Source organism: Amblyomma americanum, chromosome 7, assembly GCF_052857255.1.
Source record: "Amblyomma americanum isolate KBUSLIRL-KWMA chromosome 7, ASM5285725v1, whole genome shotgun sequence".
Lineage (NCBI taxonomy): Eukaryota > Metazoa > Arthropoda > Arachnida > Ixodida > Ixodidae > Amblyomma > Amblyomma americanum.
The window spans coordinates 17,664,904-17,686,212 of NC_135503.1; positions in this window are offsets into that span (position 1 = coordinate 17,664,904).

The window sequence follows — 21,309 nt, forward strand, 5'->3', positions numbered from 1 at the left end:
ACGTGACCTAGGTGACAGGTTGGACGCCTGCGTTTTCGCTCACTCCGCCCCCACACCGATGAGGATGGCAACGCCGGATTTTCTGAAGAATGGGAGACTAAACTCTACCGCGTCAAAAAGTACTTCTGAACATCTTGCCGCCCTCCTAGTGCAAAATTTTCTTAGGACTTTAGCATCGATGCAGAGAAATGCAGGCTGGGCTCAATCAGATATTAAACTTTCTGGAGTCGCAGTCTATTGTACACTACTGCGCAAGCACGTATCTGGGTCATCGTCCACAAAATAATGCAAAACACAACCTTTTTTTTTCCTGTTCCCACGCTACCGCACTTGCATTACACCACTCTAAAAGGGCAGGCTGTTTTCTCCAGGAACCCGCTTACCAAACAACCCTTATGGAATCATTTGTCTTTGGAAGCGATTGCAGACCCTGAGGGAAATTATCCGCTGCTCTGCTTGCGTGCAGGTGCTCCCCCATAGACTTTACGAATACAGTTTGCTGTCGAAACCCTCCGAGGGCTCCCTCCGTGTAACTGTGGACTTCCCGCAGCGCACGTTACCAAAGCGGCCCCCAAGAGAAGACGAAACGGCCGCGATACTTACGAGGAAGAAGTCTGGGGCAAATTGAAAGCCTATGGGGTTCCGCTTTCCGCGCCAGTCGCTCAAGTCAAAGCGAATGCTGTAGTTGCGGTCGGTGAGTGCGTAAAAGACAAGAATACCGGAAATAAGAAGCGAAGCTGTGCCGGTTCGAGGAAGTATTCAAACTCTTATGTTGGAAACCTGCACTGCTGAAAGCCTGCGCTAGCGTTTGTCCTAAACCGAGCCAAAGACAGACAAGACATTACAAAACATGTGCCTTTGGGGGGAAGCGCAGTGGTAAAACAGAGACGAGGATAAATCCCGGCTCAAAAAAGCTTACCTAGAGAACCTCAGACTACAGCTTTGAACGATTTATATCAGTTAATTTTTTGCCTTTTGAGACTAAGAGGACCGCAATGGGTGCAGCTATAAGTGACAACTTGCATAAGCTGAGAATGAACCACCCAAATTCAGGTATTATTGAAGTCGCTCGGGTTTGTCTCTCCACAAAGCTCATGCTTCTTATTTCTTTTTCTGATATACCGACCACCACTAAGGGCGCCTTCGCCGAACCACGCGAAATATTTTTCATTAATTTTTATGAGTCTTCTAGTTACTGGGTTAATGTATGAAGCTTTTTTGTGGCGCCAAAAAGTTGGCCACACGCGATATCGTTTTGAGGCCGCCTTGTTTGACACTTACCACAGTAACTAGCCATTCTAGTTTTTCCCGCTCATATTGGGGCTGTCGACAGCTCTAAAAATGTAAGCATGTACTCGGAAAGGCGCTTTTCAGGAAGAGAGAAATGTGTCTTCTTTTGGGACACCATAGTTAATTCCATTATCCTCTGCAGTAAAGTACTGAAAATAGAGACGAAGACATTGTTCGATCGCCTGTCGCCTCAGCTCTGTGTACGCCTCCATTCTGTTACAGCTCAGCACATGGCTGTATACAGAAGACAACTTGTGCCCCTAATGAGTGTACCGAACGCTACCAATGACATCAACTACCCGCTTCGCAATGAATAATTATTAACGGAGATTCACTTTTGGGCAGAATTAATGTTTGGGACAATATGAGGGAGCCCGATGAGAAGGTTTCAAAGGCTTTCAGTTCACTAAATGTGGAGTAGCAACGCCATATCCAAGTGGTAGCAGCTACCAATGTAGAAAACGCAATTAAATGTAGTGAAATACGCCGCTCACAATTATGTATGTAGATTCGTGCCTGCACACACATATCCGTGTTAACAGTGCAGAAAGCAAAACGACAGACACTCCCGACTGTGAATGAAACCATCAACCTATTCCTACTGTCGTCTATACCACTTTAAGAAACGCTCGATGGTGCACTGAGATTTTGAGGGATTGTAGTTAATTTCTAACCACTCGAGCGCGTGTTGCACAAAACGTTCCGGCATCTTGCATTTTCTATTGACTCGCACAAGTGGCCATTATAACTAATGCTTGAAAAGTTTGAAAGTTTGAAAAGTATTTATTTGAAGTGTGTTTCATACACTTCAGGAAGGAGGCCAAAAGGCGTGGTGCCTGACGAGGGCCTTCCTCCCTGGGGGTAAGCAAACTGCACTCGGCACATACACACACAAAATAAACAAATACAATAAATGTAGCGGTCGCCATTACACTTGCTGGCATGTTAAAAGTAAAACAAAGGAAAAACTGTACAACAATGTTAAGGTATCTTCGAAGTTGTTAAGATGCGTGCTGTTGGGTTACAGAGAATTATAAAAAGGAAAAAAATATATACAATCATGTTGACTGTTATCAATTTATAATATGTCACAGGATGTACCGGTTAGTCATGTAGTCAACAGTGCAATCACTTTTCTCTTGTATATTTTTTGAGTTCTGCATTGATGGAGGAGGTCATGAAAATTTCTGTTTTCATTCAAAAAGGTAATCTGATATCTAATCGTTTGGAATCCGTAATTTGTTCTTGATTTTGGTGCTCTTATTGTCAAATATTTCAATCTTCAAGCAAACAGGTTTGAAGGGAAACAAGCAGTAGGTCGAGTTTCAGTGCGAATGAAAATTGGTTTTTGAGGAAAGCATATAGCGCAGTACCTGTCTGCCACATCGGTGGACACCCGAACCGTGCCGTTAGGGAAGGAATAATGGAGGGAGTGAAAGAAGATAATGGAGGGCTGCGGAGTAAATCTGACGATGTGGCGATCTTTAAGTGCACTGATAGAACACGGCTCACACGCGCCTTTCATCTCCATCGAAACACAGCCGCCGCGGTCGGGTTCGAACCCGATGACAGTGAAGCAGTAAGGGGCTTTCAAAAAATAATAATAAAAGGAGGGGAAAAGATTTTGCAAGCTTCGGCATCCGCCATCGATACTGAAGCACCTGAGCTGGGGCAGCGGATATGAAGGATAGCAGGCAGAATGGAGAAATGAAATAAAAGAGGTGAGGGGACAGGAAGAGAGAATAGGAGAGGTAATATACACAAACTATTTTCTCAATAAGAAATGCGTTCAGGTTGAGCGCGTGATTAGTTCGTGATGGTGAAATAAAAAAAATTAATGTGGATTGGCTCACCTATTCCAGGATATACAAAGTGAAGGATATCGCCGTTCACTGTGTTCATTGGTGTTGGCGTTGACAATGTTCTAGCCGGCGATAGCTTTGGGCAAAGGAAAGGCGCATAACACGCTCCATGTAGATGTGGATTCCTCATTCTTGCTTTGATTCGTGATGAGAGAGCCGCGGTGGCTCAGTGGTTAGGGCGCTCGACTACTGATCCGGAGTTCCCGGGTTCGAACCCGACCGCTGCGGCTGCGTTTTTATGGAGGAAAAACGCTAAGGCACCCGTGTGCTGTGCGATGTCAGTGCACGTTAAAGATCCCCAGGTGGTCGAAATTATTCCGGAGACCTCCACTACGGCACCTATTCTTCCTTTCTTCTTTCACTCCCTCCTTTATCCGTTCCCTTACGGCGCGGTTCAGGTGTCCAAAGATATATGAGACAGATACTGCGCCATTTCCTTTCCCCAAAAAACCAATTATTATTATTATTATTATTATTATTATTATTATGAGAGAGAGAGAGATGGTTAATGAATGAATTAGCGCTGACAGCGTTGTGTCTGACATACGGCACTGCAGAAATACCTGGGCAGCAGCGTTCATTGGGTGATCAATCTCTCGCGATCAACCCTCAACTGCATGCCACCTACCAGCGTGGCAGGGAGGGCGCGCTGCCTACCCAGTCTGCAGAACGCAATCAAAGCAGGCTTTTGACACCAATGCCATGTACATGAAAATGAGATGAGGTTTCCACATACCCACGGAGCCGGTTGTGCGCCTTTCCTTTCGTGAAATTGAACAGCTTTTGCAAAGTTGTCAACGAAAATGAATTCTATGAACGCCGGCGGAGAGCGAGAGCGGCTCCCATTCTGCCAGATTCTTCTTCGGCGGGCGCTCGAAGCGAGCGGACGTGTTTTCTAGCTCTCTGCACCTTCGTAGACTGGGCCTAAGGCTTCGCGGCATTGCGGGGTCTCCCCATGGAGGCCATAGACACTGTGAACAAGCGAAGGCCTGTGTTCGGCGGTGACAATGAGCAACGCAGGGCAGGCCGCTCACGCTCACGATCACGGAGACGAATGCCATCCAGAGCAAGGTCGTCCAGCACCATTTGGAGAATGCAGACCGAGACCGCTGATCTGCGGGACATGGTGAGGCGCCTGACGGCGGCGCTCATCACCACCTCGGAGAACATCGAGTCCGTCATCTGGACCTTGGACGTGTCGCCGGCGGACCCACGCGTTCTTAGCTTGAGGGACGCAATGGCGCTCGCTCACCAGACGCAGAACTCCATGGCGGCTCCCTTGCTGGCCACCCCTGCGCTTCCTGCCGCCATTGCTACACCTTGGGAACCGGCTGTGATGCCCTCGCCCCTGATGCTGCTGCTGCGGGCTCACCGCGCACACCTGCAGCCGAGAAGCATGTGCACCCCAATGGACGAGTCTGCTCTCCGGAAACGGCGACGCTCAACGGGGTCCGAGGAGGAGAGGGACTCGGAAACCAAAACGGACATCGCGGTGGCCAAGCGAAAAGCTCGAAGCCCCCCCCCCCCCCCCCCCCCCTCTGTCACTGTTCCCTCTCCATCCACACTCGAAGGAGCAGGGCCTTCCCAGCACGAGCCGCATGGAGCCCACATCCAGCCTGCTGCTGATGCTGCTGCTGACATTGTTCGATCGCCTGTCGCCTCAGCTCTGTTTATTTAGCTAATTTTTCCTAATTTACCTAGTTTTATTTGAATATTCGAGGACGGCAGCATCTTCAAGGCGGTACTATTCCTACGGGAAGAGTACGGCTGCTCCGGCGCCGGCAAGCCTAAAGGGATCACGCCAATCAAAGTAGGCTGGCTCGGAAGAGGCGGCCATGGCTTCCCAAGTTGTGGAGCGACCAGAACATGGACTCGACCACCCGTCCAGCGAGACCTCATCGCATAGTGGGGCTGAGTCAACGATCGTGGACGGCGACGAGTCAGTGGCCGATATGGCTGACGTGGACAACGAGATAAAGCAAGGCTAACCCCACCTGTAGCATTCAACACCTCAACCTCAAGTACTGAAAATAAAGGTTGCAAAAATGGGACCGTCCATGCTTGTAAATGTCGAAAATGCATTCACTTAGTCAATTATTCACCACGTTGAAGTTGCTTTGTTGTTAAGTAGGTTATATAAAGCTTAACGTGAAATTCTTTTATCTTATTCAGAGCTCAACGTTACTACTCTAATCAGTTTCCCTTACTTTCAGAAAGCTGCGATGGCCGCCTTTAAAGCATAAACTCCCACGGGATACGCTGAAAACAAGTGGGCCTTCCTTTCGCAGACAGGCATTTTTAATGCTGCGTAATTTTTTCTATTTGTTGCCGCCATGAACCCGATCAGAGCTCAAGCCGTTTCATTGGCTCCTCTGGGCGATTTTTCTTTCCTTCCAGCTGTTAGCGATATTTTTTGTCTTCCCCGCCCGATGGCTGTTGGAGCACGTATTTCCCGTGCTGCGGCAAGAAATAAGAAAAAAGCAGAAGTGTACAAACATGAGAATAGAATAAATAGTCAAAAGATGCTCATGTACAATCTCCGCTCGCGGGGCGCCCATTCCCGAAGCCATCTCCGCGAAGCCCATCCAGAACGTGGACTGAAAATGAAAATGAGGCTGCGTTCGGCTGCGTTTTTATGGAGGAAAAACGCTAAGGCGCCCGTGTGCTGTGCGATGTCAGTGCACGTTAAAGATCCCCAGGTGGTCGAAATTATTCCGGAGCCCTTCACTACGGCACCTCTTCTTCCTTTCCTCTTTCACTCCCTCCTTTATCCCCTCCCCTACGGCGCGGTTCAGGTGTCCAACGATATATGAGACAGATACTGCGCCATTTCATTTCCCCAAAAACCAATTAAATTAAAGGCTGCGTTCGCTTGCCACCAGAAGCAGTTTCGGTGGAGCATCGATGGGCAAAAATAGAATGACTTCATTTCCGCCGCGGTTGCAAGTCAACCCGTCTTTGTGCCTTCGCCCTTTTCTATCTCTTTATTAACATTGTCTACTTCGGTTATTTCTTTCTCCATAGAGCTTCTGCTTTACTATTGATTTTTTTACCACTTTCCGAGGTCGCATCACACTCAGACAACCAGGCGTGCGAAGCTTTAAACTAATCACACAGAAAATCATCATCATCATCATCATCATCATCATCATCATCATCATCATCATCATCATCAGCCCTACTACACCCACTGCAGGGCAAAGGCCTCTCCCATGTCTCTCCAATTAACCCTGTCCTTTGCCATCTGCGCCCACCCTATGCCTGCAAACTTCCTAATCTCATCCGCCCACCTAACCTTCTGCCGCCCCCTGCTACGCTTACTTTCTCTTGGAACCCACTCCGTTACCCTTAAATACCAGCGGTTATCTTGCCTTCGCATTACATGCCCTGCCCAAGCCCATTTCTTTCTCTTGATTTCGACTAGGATGTCATTAACCCGTGTTTGTTCCCTCACCCACTCTGCCCGCTTCCGATCTCTTAACGTTACACCTATCATTGCTAAAGGGCAGTTCCACAAAGTGCGTGCCTAAATTTTCGGCTCCTCTTACGGGCATTCATTGCGAGCAAACGCCAAAAACGATAACGCCGCTAGTGGAAGGCGCCATCTTTTATTTGCCGGACTGGAAGCAATTTCCCGCCGCATCTGCCGTGTGGAGACGCTCCTTTCGTTTGTGGGAAGTGTAGAAGTTAGTTGTGATTTCAAACTTCTTTTTAAGTTTCAGGATTGATGCACGCTAGGATACTAAGCAGAGCACTTTGGGCTCGGCAACCCGTACCAGAGATCATGTTTTCTCCACGACCCGCTCTCTACGTTGCTTTTGTGCTTTTTTGGGGGGGAGCACTAATTTTGCTTTCTTCCTTTGGTTCGCTGTCTTATAATATAAGCGGAAAGCGATATTTGGAGAGGCAAGCAGTGATCAAGCCCTGGAATTCTAAAATTTTGTGACTTTCAGTCAGAGAAAGAAGCGTTATGCTTCAAAAATTAGCCTTATCTTTTTCAGTGAGCAGTGCGTAGCTGGCCCACTCCATATGACTTCGCAGGCTATCTTGGTGGTGCCTGAACAGCAAGAAAAGAAGATTTCCTTAGTTTTCCGTCCATTCTGGCTTGGGGAAGAGAAATCAATAACAGTTCGGTAACGCCTCATGCTATCAATCAGCAGAGAAAAAAAAACAAGAAAACCAACACCGTTGCTTCCACCGCTCCTCACGCAAGCAGTGATATGGCTGACCAATGACGCTGATGGACGTGGCTGTAGCCGTTTCACCGCGTCCGGCCTCCCCTTTGGGAACGTCGCTCTCGCAATATACGGGCCAGCTGAAGCAGGTCTCCCATCGAGCGACACGTCTCGCTAAGCGGCGCGCCATCTGCCGTGGGTCATCGGCTTTCACGCCGCATTAAGTGCTCCGCCCGTTGTACCAACCTCACACGTGTCTTGTGGCCAGGAAAATCGCTTGTTTCCTACGCTTTCCTATGGTTTGGCCTGTTTTGCCTTTTCTTTATTTTTCTTCACATTTCTATGAGTTGCTCTGCATCTCTGTTCCTCGTTTTGCCTTCCTTTGCCTTGCTTTGCCTTGCTTTGCATTGCTTTGCCCTGCTTTGCATTGCTTTATTATATTCTCTAATAAAGGTAAGCTTCGCAGCGCAGCGGCACGATGTTGATCTCCAAACACTTAGGTGGTCCAGTCCCTGCTATCACCACCGATACACGTGTTTTGACTTTGATGTATGCCCATGCGAAGGGTTTTCTCGAAGATATTGTTTTAAAACAAACAAGCTAAATAAAACAAGGAGGTAAACATTTAGATGTTAGTCAGTGTGTCTTTATTCGGAAAAGAAGCAAACACAGTGCCTAGTAAAAATGTAGCCGCTGCTGCTTTTATTACGCTCTTTCTGCCTGAGGAAATTGCCGTCCTGATTTCTAATTCACGCAGCAAGGAATATTGACGCAGAAGTCACGCAAGACCGGTGCGTTCCTTAGCGTAGGCATTCCGTGCGAACCAGCTTTATTTGCACAGAATTGTCTTCAACGAGAACCTCCGAGTGGTGCTGGATAAGAGCAAGAACCATGAATCAACACTTGTCGCTGTCCGTTAGTTCCCCGCACTTTTCACTGAATGAAATAAAGATTAACGAAAATAAAGTGTTACTCTCAGAGCGTCACGCATCAGCTAGAACACTATATGCCTGTCTATAGTAACCCAGTATTTTCTTTTTTCTTGGTGTGTGTTTGATTCTGGTTGCGGAAAATCGTGAAGCGAATTTATGCAAGCCGAGTGGGACTGAAGCGCAAATACAGACAAAGGTTATTTATGAGCAATACGAGAGGCTGGATTTTACTAGCTACTGATTAAAATTAACTTTCCATGACTGTTCATCGCGTTTCGAAAGGGTAGGGATCGTCGACTGGTCAATTGAAGAAAAACTAAATAAACAAAATTTATAGAAGTACAGAGCATTAAGTAAAGATAGCATGGACCTTGAGCGAGCTTTCCTTCAATCGCATTTCTAGAGAAAGAAATTGCATTTTTAAAATTGAATCACGAAGAATTATGTTACACTGCGCTGCAAGCATGCCTTAATACTTAGAAAAAGGAGTTTAGTTTCCCTGGAGCATATTTTTCGCACGTAAGAATTCGTTCATAAGGCACTGCACAATTTAGAAGCCTATTATACATTTGAGAGAGCGCGTTCGTGTCCAACGTATTTTTCGCACATAACCTTGGGCCACCCTTGTGCTGCCGTACAAACGTAACGTACCTGTGACGTAACGTCCCGTTGTGTTTCCGTATAAGCGGAACGTACCTTTATGATGCCGTACCAAATTAGGGCCCGGACACAAGGTTCGCAAAATTTATACGTGCGTCTGTACTCCTTCGACGTGATGGGAAATTGTTCAAAATTAAATATCTCTAAATCAATGCTCTCGCTTAACACTTTCACAAAATTACTACAAAAAGTGTAGTTCATATATACTCGCAATAAGCAACTATTTCTTTTTCCCCATTGCTTCAAATTTTTCGTACTTTGTTCCCTTCGCAATCTACAGTAAATGGCCGCAACACACACCACAAGAGTGCTGATTTTTCGGTCTTGTCATTAACTCAATAGAACAGAAAACTAACAAACCGACCGCCTGATCCAGCCTTAGCTCAATATTCCCGCCTTGCCTCGTAAATCAAGGCTGACAACAATTTTCTCTGCCAAGCCCGAAAGTAAGGTACAGACACGCCGAGGCTGTACGTTACAATCCTATAAACTCGAATATTACGCAAATATTCTTATCACGACACCAGAGTTTCTAGGGCCGAAGACGAAACCGCGCAACGGTCATTTAGAAAGATGATAAAATATGAAAAGTTTAAAAAATTCAAGTAGCATGCCATGCAACTGCCCGTATGCATAACCACAAAAAGAGCCAAAACTCGCTTCCTTCTCTTCAACAAACAATTTTTAAATTTACAAACAGGCAAAATTCTCAAGGTTATCTGCAATAAAGCAATACCTGCACTCCATCTATCGGAAAGAAGACAAACGAACAAAGTACACTTTGTCGGTGAGCAAAGCAGACATCCACTCGCGCCACAAGCGTTGTTCTACACTACCGTCCCTCTATATATTTACTCGGCTCTTCAGTTCCCAGGGGGCCACTTGTTCAACACGGGCATTCAATATGGGCGAACTTGAGGGTGCTGTTGGATTTGCAGTGCAGTTTGTCTAGCTTTATGGACTTCTGAGCAGTAGAACTGCAGTTCGCTCACTGCCATCGCCTTGGACTTTCGACTAGTTTGACTGTCTCTCTCCTTTACTGAGGGAGAGAAGAGATAATGCAGTGCAACTATCTACAAAAGCAATCAGAGCTGCGACATGCAGCATTTGTGATCGCTAAAAAGAATGTTGTAGTTGGGCCGATGTCAGAATGCTCTTTCTTCTTCCTCATACGAGCATCGCGGCTGGGGCGAATTCATTTTATTAAAAAAAAACGGGTCGTTGAAATCCTTTATCATCTCCACGCGTCTAGTGACGGCGATTCTGAAAAAAAGACAGGATAGCTTAATAGGAAGAAAAAGAAAAATGAGACAAAGTCTTCATCCGCTTAAAAAAGCGTAAAAGGATCAGATAACCATTTCATCCGTGTGTCATATTGGGCATTATTATTTTGATAACAACACGGAGAAGGAACAAAATGAATGTTATTGAAATAAGATAACATAGCTCAACACGGAAAAGCGGTAACTCAATGCTTCGGCACAACGCGTGCTCCTATTTTGGATATACTTTGCTCAGCGACTACTGCGCTTACGACGCATTACCACGAGCGCTTTGAAGGCATGATATCCCTTCGTATTATATCGTACCCATTTTCTTTCAAAATGGCTCAGTGTGTCTCACAGCAGCTTATTTATATTTACAGCTGGCAAGAAAAGCTGGAATCACTGAGACGTTACACCAGTTCTTGCTAAACCGAGCCACAAGCTCGCTTTTGATCAAACAAAAGAGAAGAAATAAATGCAGGAAGCAAGCCGCAGGAGTACGAAGAAGGAAAAAAAAAGTGATTGACATATCTTTCAACTCCTTCGTATTATATCGTACCCATTTTCTTTCAAAATGGCTCAGTGTGTCTCACAGCAGCTTATTCATATTTACAGCTGGCAAGAAAAGCTGGAATCACTGAGACGTTACACCAGTTCTTGCTAAACCGAGCCACAAGCTCGCTTTTGATCAAACAAAAGAGAAGAAATAAATGCAGGAAGCAAGCCGCAGGAGTACGAAGAAGGAAAAAAAAAGTGATTGACATATCTTTCAACTCCTAGCCCAACGGACGAAACCGCACTTTATGTTAGAGCACGGCGGCCAGCGTGCCATCTCATATACAGGGGGCTCAACGACATGCACAATCTGAGAGGACAGTTGTCTCTGCTGGATCAGCCTAAGAAGACCCGGTGGAATTCTGACCGCCAGTAAACGACGCGCCATATGTGCGGGGGAGGTTGGGGAAAGGAGGAAAGACCGATGCTATCGACCTTTTTCCTAAAGTAAGTACAGAAAGAAGAGCTGCTCTTTTCCTTTCCCTGCGCGTGCTTATGCTTTCCACCGGGCCATGAGGAGGAGGAAGGGCCGCACTAGCAAGAGGACCGTCAGCAGCCCTCGCTACCTACAGAGATATTGCAAATGCCCCCGGAGACGGGCACGCCCGGAACCTCAAGTTGTGATATGGGAGCGCAGGCCGGGAATGGGGGTATCCTTCCCGCCCTCTGTTTGGTAGCGGAAGGCTACTGACAGAAACCAACAATCACCCCTCCCCCTCTCCCCCACGTCCTCCATTAGCTTTCTCCTTTCCTCTACACTCTAACGCTCGTACCCAGCGGTCCACAACATCTCTTGTGGGAAGATATGCATAAACGAAAGAAGAATGCCATGGCAGCAAAGAACAGAAAAAAATAACTATGCGAAAGAATTGCTGCAAGGTCCGCTGAACAAGGCCCACTGAAGATTCTACCCGCCGTGGCAGCTCAGTGGTGAGGGCGCTCGGCTACTGATCCGGAGTTCCCGGGTTCGAACCCGAATGAAACCAAAACTTGTTTCATCTTGTGACATCACTGAGCACTATAGAGCTACTACTACCAACACGTAGCTTTCAACTCGTTGTTTCTATGCTTATTGTTTTGCATAGAGGAAGTATGTGCCGTGGTGTGTACGTACGTCATGTTTCACAGACATCAGTTCTTAAACACCTGCCCCCGCCGCGGTGGCTCAGTGGTTAGGGCGCTCGGCTACTGATCCGGAGTTCCCGGGTTCGAACCCGACAGCCGCGGCCGCGTTTCGATGGAGGCGAAACGCAAAGGCGCCCGTGTGCTGTGCGATGTCAGTGCACGTTGAAGATCCCCAGGTGGTCGAAATCATTCCGGAGCCCTCCAATACGGCACCTCTTTCCTCCTTTCACTCCCTCTATCCCTTCCCTTACGGCCCGGTTTGGGTGTCAACCAAGATACGGGAAACAGGTACTGCGTCATTTCCTTTCCCCAAAAACCAATTTGCATTTCTTTTTGGAAAGCAAATGGCGTAGTAACTGTCTCACGTATCTCAGTTGACACCCAAACCACGTCATAAGGAAGGGATAAAGGAGGGACTGAGAGAAGAAAGTAAGGAAGAAGTGCTGTAGTGGAGGGCTCCGGAATAATTTCGACCACCTGGGGATCTTTGACGTGCGCTGATATCGCACAGCACACGGTGATATCACACAGCACACGGGCGCCTTTAGCGTTCCGGCTCCGTCGAAACGCGGCCACCATGGTCAGGTTCAGACGCGGGTACCCCGACTCAGTAGACGAACGCCCTGACCACTGAGCCACCGCGGAGGGTCACAGCATACGAGCGCTTTTTGCGTTTCGGCGTCATCGAAACGCGGCCGGCGCGATGTCTTCGGTAGGAGTGTCTAGGTGGGCGAAGGAAGCCCGTGACTACGCCATTTACTTTCCTCAAAAAACCCTTTCAAGGCGCGGTTAAGGTGTCCACCGAGAAGAGAGGCAGTTACTGCCCCTTTATTTTCGTCAAATCCAACTTTAGCTTTCATTTTTGTAGCGTGAGCTGCCGCCGTCACCACTGCCGCCACTCAGTTCTTGCAAAGCAAAGCACAAGTTACTTATTTCGCATCTTATGCACGTTGCTAGCTTTACAGAAAGCTAGATGGGATGCATAAGGGCAATTTCAGCTAACAAAGAGCGATAAGTTATGCTTGATTTTGAAATTTTTCATTAAAGAATTGACACTGATTCGCAACAACTTAGTGCGTTAAATACCAAAGCCTGTGGGCGCGAAAACGTCTACTCTGGCTTTTTCTGCATTGTCGGAAGGCGAAGTTTTGCTGCGTTCGTGGTTGGTTTCTCGTTTAATTTCCCCATACACCACTGTAATATTTGAGCAGCGATCTGTTCACAATGTTCAGGCGTAAGCCTTTCTTGGCTATTGGCGAAAGTAATTTGTGTGGTAAATAAAACAAAAATGTAAAAGTTGATTCAGGAGCAGTTCTTAAGCGACATATATGTAATTAAATAAAGAACCAAGAATTAAAAGGTAAAAGCAAATAATTACAAAATAAATAAAAAGAAATAACATTAAGAACAAAAATAATTCGAAAGAAAGAATATATAAATTTAAAAATATATTCATCCTCATTTACGCCTTGAGAGATAAACACCACCTAAAAACTGAACGAGGTACTCAAATAAGAAGAGACAAGTAAAAACTACTTTTCAACTTTTCTGGCATCGCTTTATAAAGCGAGCCCTATATGCAGGCGGCCGACATAAGCACTCACCGGTAAATTAACAGCACCGCTAATTCGACTTCCCTTCCCCTTAACATTAGTCAATCAGTCGCTCGGTCGGCCCGTCGGCCGGTCAGTCAGTCAGTCGTATTTTCGCATACAAAGTACAGGAAAAAACTGTGGCTAAAGAAAAAGCCGCTTATAATACGCTCGTACACGAATACATGAAGTGCTCCAAGAATCACAGCGTGGTGCTGGAATGTAAACATTTCCTTATTTATCGTGGTTACTAATGAAGTCAGGTAACTTATGTCACTCACAAGAAGTCGACATGATACCGAACCGATTCCCTGAAAAGTGCCACTGAAGGAAATTAAGCCGGACTTCCAAGAGCGAAGAAATGAAAAAAAAACAGACAAAGATAAAAACCAAAACTCAGGCAGAAAATGCTAGCAGTAGTGCTTCAGAACATTCTACATTGTTAAAGCACATCTCTCTGTTCAGTAGCTCGTAACTGTGTCGTATTTGAACGGCAGTCATGATGCTGCAGAGACCAAATCTGATAACACACGTTTACTTCTACTGTCAGCAGCTTCGGCCATCGGTATTCTCACCACGCACTTGCAACTGCTGGACAGCATTAGCGAGAACAAAAGAAAAATCGGTTGTGGACGAGAAACCGGCAGCGCCACTTGCGTTGCTATTCCGTGCACCTCCGATAGCAGACATCGGGGCCTTTCCTTCCCACAGCCTCAATTGACTCGTGAGACGGCAGGCGAACGCCAAAAGTGATGCGAGAGGTCGACTACGCCTCTTTGCGACTCTATAATGGAGCTAATGCCTACGACGTCTTGACGAGGTGAAAACGTGTCTCTACCGCGGATCGACAGGGCATCAGTGGCAGCCCGTGGAGCCAGTATGTTTGGTTCCTTAGAAAGAATTGCATAATGATTTGGCCTACGTGCCTTATACAACAGATAAGCGAAAGCTTGACCCAAGTGTCCTTCAAGTTGCCTGACGACCCTCCCTGAACGTCAATGGAGTGCTTGACTCAGACATCAAACACATCGTTTCGTTGCACACAACGATGATGAGAATGAAGCCCCGAAATCTTCCGAGCATATAAAAATTGAGTGCATACGCTTTTGTGCTCGAAATAATGCCAGGAAATTTATGCATTTAATAATGTATTCATGAAGGTCTGCCGCTTTTGCAAGTAAAATAAATATTAGAAAGGAGCATGGACCTGAAAGCTGACTCACTTAATTCGATACCTAATATTATACCAGTAAAAATGCAAATATTGTCATACATAAAAAGAATGGTATAAATGTTTTTACACCAGTAATCAATGAAAGGCACTAATACTTTAGTCACATGAGACTGGCAGCCGAAAGAGGGCATGCAACTTGAACGAGCCTTTAATGAGCGCCGATATACTCAGACGGGGCTGACACACTTTGAAGTAAAGCGAGCCAGAGTAGAAAGGCTGTATGGCTGCCCAAATATTCCGCCGCTAGATGTGGACCAAAGACTGCGTTTACGTGTATGTGTCAACCCCGACGCCACAGCATGCGGTATCATTAATACCCCAAAGCTGAAAACTTAATGCACTGCGGGGCTTTGCGGCCAGGGTCGTGCACAGCGAAACTACAGCGCAGTATCACTTGGAACACCATTTTTTTGGGTGTGGAGCTTATTGTCACTGGCGAAGGAGTGGCACGAGGAATATTTAATATGACTCCTTTTTTCTTGAAATGAAAACGAATATAGTTACGAGAAGTATAAAGACAGAAAGCCGAACTTGAGAAAGCAAAATCACGTCAGTCCGAAGCGACCCTTGGTCATGTTCCGAAAAAAAAAAACGATAATTTTTTAAACAATGCGTACTGATCACAGCCTATTATAACACAGTATAATTCTGCCAAGGCAAAGTTCCAAACAAATCGATATCCAAAAAAAAAACACGTCTGTTTTTAATGCCACATAACCATGCTTTTTATGATCACTTGAAAACAATCTCGGTCTGTGTTTGCTTGGCCTTGAATCGGAGCTGAAAATTCTCCTTGAACTCTGCGCTCTTTACGTAAAGAGAAAGTAGGAAAGTAAAGGAGAAGGAAGTGCTCATAAAGAAAGAAAGAACAATCTACAAACAAAAGAATGAACGCACGAATGAATGAACGAATGTATTAAAACATGAGGAAACGCACGTACAAGCACAGAAAAATTCAGGAAAGAAGGCGCAAAAGAACGAACATACGAGTGCATAAACAAAGGGTGAACGAAAGATAGAATGAACGAACGAAGGAAAGAAGTGAATGACCGAAAGGCAGTGCAAGCTGTACATCCTTTTTGCCCTGTACTTAGGAGCAGATATTCGCAGGAGAGAGACACGAACGAATGTCTGGCGATCAAAATACACAGAATAAAAATCTGCTTTGAAAAAGCGTTTGTGAGAGAGACGCAGTTAGTAAAAGAAAGTAACACGCCTAATATCAGAGTATCAAAAAACCACATTTAGCGTCCTAAATACGCAGGTTCTGTGGTAGTTCCACATAGCTCCAACCAAAGCATAAGCACAGGATGACATTCTGAACCTTGACTGGGCGGTGATCCTCACTCGATCAGGCCAAAACCCGGAGGAATTCTGACCACGGGTAAAGGATGCACGAAGCGGTTGGGTTGTTGAAGGTAAAAAGAAAGAAAGTGTGCTGCTTGACATTTTCCCAGAGCAAAGGTAGAAAGTCAGCAAATTTTTTCAGAAATTTTCGATTTTTTTCGATGCTCTTGCCTCAATAGGAACAACAATGCTTGCAGCTCCTGCCGACGTGTATATTGGAAATGTCGTTCTCCCACCCTCTTTCTGGCTGGGAAACCCCCCAGGAGACAGCGGCGGTCCGGCAGATATTTATAAGGGATCGGAGGCCGGGGATCGAGGCGCTGGTTGAACTTCTTTCAAAGCCCTAGACAGATAAGAAAAAAAAGAAACTACTCAATACAAAGACGAGTGGGCGAACGATTCTCCCTGCGTAAAAAAGAAAAGAAGCAATAGAGAAAATGTGAATTCGGGGATACAAGCAGGGCAGTCTGGAGACAGTGCACAGGAATCGAGGGGTAGTTATGGGCGGGAAAGCCGGGCAGGAAAAGGGCCGTTAGGCGCTGACGAGATAAGGACAGCGGAGATGGGGGCACATGTGTGAAAAACAAAAGGATCGGACACCCCTGAAGATAAAAGAATAGAAAGTAAGCGGGAGCTCTCGTTCGACGCAGGAACGCGGCTTTTGCGAAAGGAGAAGGATTCGAGCTTTATCACTTCGATATCGAGCGAACAAGCATTCATTCCTTCTTGTCAGAATTAAAGGAGGATGCGGGACTCTCTGCACGGATAAAGGGTACGCGGACAATTTGATCTGTTCTATAAATAGAAAGGCTGGATATTTAAAAGGTTCAAGATTCAGGGTTTAGGGCTCCAAAAAATTTAAACAAATTTTTGCTTACATAATGCTATTAATGGAAACAGCTTTTTGCCAAAAACTGGGGGTGGAAGCAAGAGGTACAGATTTGGGGGAATATTAACATGGGTAAAACCAAATATTGAAAATAATAAAAGAAACACAAAATAGATAGGCATGTGCAATTTGCTTTTGACGAAGGAACCCAATGGCTGCTTAGGCAAGAAATAACGAGACGGGTTGCGCTACTCTAAAGAAAACTATATTTGAATTTTTATTCTTTTTCCCAGCTTTGCTTCATTTTATAAGCATTGCTCTTACTTGCGAGTCTTGCCCATCTCACCCTGTCACATTCGCTACACATACACATTTCCTCCTGAGCTTCTTCAACGTACATTCTCCTCCACGTTGTATTGCCGCTTCTTCGTCGCTCGTCCCCTGGGCCTCTTCCCACCAACTTCAAGCTTCATTGCTTTCCTTGCAATGTATTCGTCGTGTAATCTCTTGTATGTGTGTATTCTCTTTCATTGACCGGACCATCGCTGTCTTCCCTCTGGAAGTTTTTCTTTCAACAACTGCGAGTTTTGGTGGTCTTGATGATCGCTTCGGACTTTTCGATTGGCCCCACTTTCCTATGAGCACTGTAATTTCTGGTAGTACTAACAAATGCGCTCAATGCGTCCCTTAAATGGCACTTCTCTATTTTTATGCAGCATTGATGATTTCAGCACTCATCTACAGACATGGCCCGCCAGCTGAAAAGAAGGCTAAAGGGGAATAGTGAATCGAACAATACGTTAGGATTATTTTTCGGCGGTACTATGATCATTTTTTTTTCTGCACGAAAAGCAGGCGGCGTGGGTGAGAAAATCGAAAATGAAGTTCGCGATTTACAAATTTACCACGGGTATGAGGAAGCCTGGCGCAGTTTCATCTATTCTGTGGTATGTTTTTCCCCTAAAGCGTTGTGGCTACGTGACGGAAAGCAGTCCGCCTATCGCGGGCTGCGCTAAAACAGGCTGAACGAAACAACAAAGATTGCCTACAGGCGGCTGTGAACCGGCTTTTTCGTTTTTTTTTCTTTTTGTCACAAAGCGCCGTTCGCCGATAAAATGGTTATGGTGGCGGACTATATACTGTCCAGTGCACAAGCGGATATCACATATGGTGTTTTCGACAATAGACAGCTCACCGCAACCGTAGGAAGCATTTTGCCATTACGCGCCATTTCACATCGGAGAGAGGAAGCCGATCACTTCGTGTTTGGGGCGGGGTTGCTAAAAATAAAATACTGAATAAAAAATTCCCCCTGGTTAAGTAACCGCCTCTCGTGTGACGACCACATAGTTACCGCTACGAGACAAGTACAACTAGTGCGTTAAAGAAAACGACGATAAAAACAAAAATGAACCTGACTGCATCGTAACACGGAAACTGAATTGACCAATTTTTAGGTCATCCAATGTTTTCCGGATGCAATTTGCAATTCAAGTAGTTACCGCTTGGTTATGGCCAATCCCCCTTGAGGGTATGTGCCGTTTTGTGAGGCAAACAACAACAACAGCGTCCTAACGCCGTCGCACGCCTAGGCTCTCATCTGCCTTATAACTCACCTGGAACGGGCAAAAAAAGGTTCATTGACAGATTGCCATGAGTGTGAGTGCTGTGCGCTCATACACGATTAGTGCAATCGTCGCCGCTTCGGTAAGAGCCTGGGATATTTTTCAGCCTTGTGACTAGATTCGATCACGTGCGCCATGTTTGTCCGTTCGCCGAGGGCTGTATATTCGGGAAGTATTGTGGTAGTGCTGGTCGCGACGCGTGCAAACATGTTTCACCTCTCTGTGGGGGACGTTTGAAAGTTAGTCGGTGCTTTTATTTGGGACTTCACCTGCCCGCTTGCTTTTATTTCTTTTTCTTTGTCTGCATACTCTAAGCAAGTAGAGCAGGATTAAGTTTCCAGTCTTGGTGGCTTGTAGTTCGCGCAGGTTTCCTGGGTTTTTGTTCACGTTATATTGAATTGACTAGTGAATAAAGTACCTTTCCAGTTGTTCGCTGATGCTTTTTACGCACATAGTGTTGCGGCAGTAGCTTGACGTCCACGCTTGTTTCTTTGCTGCTTGTTGTCTGCTTCGGTGCAATGTTGAGCGAAAAACATTCTGTGATGAGGTTCAAGGCCCCTTTAGGCATTTCCGGGCAGTCTATGAAAATTGGGTACACTTTTTCGACGACAGGAGGCAGGATGACGTCACGGAACGTACACGTGTGTGACAAATGATCCGCCCTGCAGTCTGGCATACAATAATATTCACTGTCACGACAAGAGTGGGACTTGTCACGACTAATGCTACTCCAAGAAAACGAATCGCTCAACCATATTTGTGAACAGCCGCCTCCTGTTCCCACCAAATAGCGTGTATTGATGATGATTATGGATTTTTATGGCGCAAGGGCATCTATGACCAAAGAGCGCCATGACACAAGGTATTTTCGATGACTCAAGGTTGGGTCAAAGACCAATTTCCCAAGCTTTTCCCCCCTGATAAGCCAAGCACCAGGCCAGGGGAAAGCTTGTGCCTATTGTATCACCGCCAGGTACCCGGCGGCACTGTGTATCGAACCCCGCACCTCCCGCATGCGAGGCGGATGCTCAACCACTTGGCCACCGCTGCGGTGAAATTACGTGTATTCCGCCTAGAAAAGGTCTTCTCTTCAGCAGCGATACTTTCAGCCTTTACAACATTATGTAAGAGTGAAAAACCAACACAAAAATCTTGCAATCTTAGCGGCAACCTTAGCCATGATTTCGTGGTAAAATTTTGACATAAAGCTCCTGTACTAAGGCTTCCATCAACTACGTAATTATCTTTCACTATCGTTTCCTTAAACATGTCCGAAGCTGATGCGTAAAAATTTCATCAGCAGTCGTCTTTTCTAAGTATGTACCATAATGTGTACCTATAGTGTCCATTCGTTTTAGCATATTCAACTTTTATGATCTTCTCCACGCATTCTTTCTTATTTCCACCACCACCACCGGGCTTGCGTGCATATGTCTTCAGTCACACCGTGAGCATCGCCATATTGCATGGTGCACTGTTTCGTGCACTTGGCGCAACGCAAGTACGATGGAAGTTGTATAGCGAGATTTGCGAACCTGTTTCTGGAAGATAAAAGACCCATGTTTTGACGTCTTCTTGCCATTAGGAGAATTTCTTTGGACAGTCTAACACTGTCCATTAGCTTCTGTCAGTAATGTCTATAGACGTTTTACAGACAAATGATATGGACTAATTTATAGCAGCGCAAATCCTAATACAGTCTTCATGGCCATGCACTTTTAGCAGACTTTTGTCGATACAGTCCATAGGCTATGAATACAACCTTCGATCAAAAGAAAACGAAATAAATTGAGACGAACGAGTCGGTCGGGACCGATGCCACGCCGCGCGCGAAGGGTGGCAACCCCATTCTCCTTAGCGGAGCCGCAGAGCAGAGCCCAGTCATGATGGCGGACGACAGCTTCGGGGAGCACCTTCTCCCGAAGCCCTAAACCTCGCGTCCCGCTCAGGGAGTTAGCAGCCGCGGGGGCGCATTGATCCCATAGCGCTCGCACGCCGCTGCGCGCAGCCTGGTCGAAACCAGTGGGCCGAAGCCCCCCGCAGAGGTAAGCTTCGGCGGGGATGCCTGCGAGGGAACACCGAGGGGTGAACGGGAAAAGGCAGAGGGTAAAGGTATGGAGGGGACCGGGAATAAGGGTTTGGCGGAAATAAGCTGTGAGCAGGGTGGGTGCTGAAATGGGGAGAGGTGAACCCCGAGGCTGTGTCAGCGTACCGCGAATGCGGGAACCAAAGGCACAATCACGCAGCACAGCAAGCCGGAGGGGAGCAGCGGCAGAAAGACAAATGCGAAGGTCGAAGTCGCTAGCGCCAAAGGAACCAGGAAGGTACGGAAGGCTCTGAAAATAATAATAATAATAATAATAATAATAATAATAATAATAATAATAATAATAATAATAATAATAATAATAATAATAATAATAATAATATAATAATAATAATAATAATAATAATAATAATAATAATAATAATCAATCAATCTTTATTTTTTCGGTGCCCAGGAACAACCCAAAGGTCTTGGTGCTGGTACACCATTCACACGCACAAAATGTACATTTATTTCACTACAAAGGAAGACACTCAGGGGAGGTAATGCAGCAGTCAAGGCGATAGAAAAAAAAGACACATAAACTAGGCGCGACAGCAAGCATGAAACAAAAAAGAGAGAACAAGGAAACAGCGAGAACAGCGGTAAATGAAAACAGCTAGAACAGGCAACAGACATATAAATAACTAATAAAACAATAAACAAAGAGAATGAACACAAGAACGACCGATAACAGCCAAGTACAGCATATATCAAAATACAAACAAGAAT